The sequence below is a fragment of the Vicia villosa genome, linkage group LG1, assembly GCF_029867415.1.
Source record: "Vicia villosa cultivar HV-30 ecotype Madison, WI linkage group LG1, Vvil1.0, whole genome shotgun sequence".
NCBI classification, from domain to species: Eukaryota; Viridiplantae; Streptophyta; class Magnoliopsida; order Fabales; family Fabaceae; genus Vicia; species Vicia villosa.
In genome coordinates, this window is record NC_081180.1 from 71116267 (window position 1) to 71119129 (window position 2863).

Genomic DNA, 2863 nt, shown 5'->3' on the forward strand with positions numbered 1-2863 from the left:
ATACTAGCAGTAAAGGCGTTAATGAAAATAATATTATTAACAGTAAATATAATAAAGGTAAACATAATGGTGGAAATAGTATAAAATATAAAGATAATATCATAGATTAATTGTAAGCATAAATATAATGATAGATGCGGAAGAAGTGTTGAAAATATTAAAAGACGTGATTTTATTTATGCAAAATACTTACAAAGGATGAAAAATCAAGAATTTCAAGTTCTAAGACTGAAAACTCTAATGCCTTTTACAACATACAAATAATCCTTTTATAGACAAGGATCCACACGGACTTGAAACTAAAATAAATTTTAGCATAAACTTTTACAGAAAAGGTAATGACCCACATGGCCTGAATAATTGAAGTAAAACAAAAACTTTAATAAAGTAGAGTTATTAATTCAAAAGAAAGTTTGAATGGAAGATAATTGAGGCCAACATGGGGGCTTAGTTATCCTTTTGCTCTTATCTTCACCACAGTTGATTTTATCTTCAAATAATGCTGACAAGTAAAATCTTCATAATCTTATCTTCAACATAATTGAATATCTTTGAAATAATTGAATTCTCTATAGAGTTCGGACCATCAAAGGTCTATAACTCTATAACAATCATCTTCGTTAATATTTTCATAAGTGCTAGAAGCACTATCACTTTCAGATAAAACAGTCATAACTTCTTTAATCTTGCTTAATAATTCTTAATGGCATGAAGCAACAAATAAAGAGGCAAATAATATTGATTGATCTAACAATAAAATATGTATCTTATGTAGAGATGTCCTTTTCCTTACAAAGACCAGGATGAGACTTGAACCAAATATCTAATCTTAATGGAGAAAGCAATTCTATATTAAACTTTGACACCAATTAACATAAAATTTCTTGACTAATAAAGTGGAAGAGGACCCTTCCCATAATGGCTCAGTTGAAAAAGTCCAGGATGAAATCCACGTAATTCCAAAAACAACACCGAAACATAATAAAAACTTGTAATGAGAACAAGTAGTCTTTTCTGTAAAATTGTTGAATGCTTAGAGGCATAATTAGGAAATATTTCTAAAATTGGCCTAACAATTGGAACCACTGGATAAACCAATTAGGTAAGCTTAGTGAAATATCTATGTTAAACCATATAAACCAAGTGTAGTTAAAAGGTTCAATAGACAAAAAATTGAGTGAAGCATCCATGTAATCAAAGTAAGAATAGCATTGTGGGGTTAAGGTTCTAGAAAAAGATTTTAATTCTGATGGAGGTTGCATTCAATCAGAAGGAGACAATACCTTATTAATTTTGAATTTAGAGAACTTAATTTTAGATTCATCATTTTAATCTATCTGATGGGTAAGAGTAATAGACTCAGAATCTACCAAGATAAATTCGTAGAATTTTATGTCTTAGATGGATATTTAGGAATGAAGAAAACCCGTAGGGAAAATTCTTGAAATATTTTGTAATAGCGACAAATTTGGAGGACAGTAAACTATTTCTAAATGTAATATTGGTAGAGATAAATCTTTAATAATAAAAGGATCTTGGTAAGGAAGGAGGAGTATAATAGGCTAATTTAGATGGGTGAGCTTTCTGAATAGTTAACGGGCTAGTAATTTGAGAGGTAAAAGCTAATGGATTTAATAAAAGTAGGCTTAATAGTTGTCATGGGAGTAGAAATAATAGGATTCAAAATGGCGTTAATGTTCCGGTTATTCAACAATCTATCTTAGATGATAGGTTTCATGTTTTTATGGTGGCACTATTGGGAGGAGACAAAATCTTTTTGTATTTTACGGGCAAGACGGAGGTGATGTCAGTTTTTAATAAAGCGGCTTATTTTTTAGGTCTTTTGTGTGTGATTGTCGTGCTTGGTCGAAGGATGGTGAATTGGTTTATGAAATACGGGTGTGGGTTTGTTATTATGGTATATCGTTACATGCATGAAATGTGAGGTTCTTTGGGGAACTTGTTGCGGTTAAAGGAAGATTGTTGAAAATCGATTAATGCACTATTAATAAATTATGGTTGGATTATGCTCGTATTTTGATCACTACAAAATTGATGGGGGAAATAAAAGAGGTAAATGATTTTTGGGTTGACGGGAATAAATATCCTATTAGATTTGTGGAGGATCTAGAGTCGGGCTTAGCAGATGACGCATGTTTAGTTGAGTATGAGGAGGAAAATGAGTCTCAGGGTACCGAACTGAGCTGCGAATTTCAAGATGCGCCCTTTTATGATAATCTTATGAATCAACTCCACGATGATTAGTTAGCAACTGCAAATGAAATGCGAAGGGGCGATGAGGAGCTCAGCAGCCTCAAGAAGGTATAAAGTTGAAGTATAAGTTTATTTTTAGTGGAGATTCTAGGAAGCTTAATTTTTGGTATCCGCTGATTGATCGTATCAAAAGAAGATTGTCAGGGTGGAAGAGTCACTTACTCTCTAAGGGGGGGTTCGTCTTATTCTTATTAAGTTTGTCATGTTCTCCATTACGCTCTACTTTCTTTCCTTCTTCAAAGCACCCTCAAGTATAATATCTTCTATTCAATCTATTTTTAATGCAGTTATATGAGGAGGGAGTTAGGAATAATAGGCCACAACCTTGGGATGCATCTATTGATCCCAAATTGATCCTTGAGATCATCAATCGTAGTTTCGTGGGCTTGGTGGTTTTTTGAAAAATGTCCGATTGACTTTTAACACTGTTTGGTTCGCGGTGGTTTGGGTTATCTAGAAAGAGCGAGATAGGCGTACCTTCCATAATAAAGCGAAGTAATTGCAAATGTTATCTAAAAGGGTAAAGCTTTAATCGTTCTGGTGGTTAAAGTCAAAATATGTTACTTTTGATTATGATTATCAGTTATGG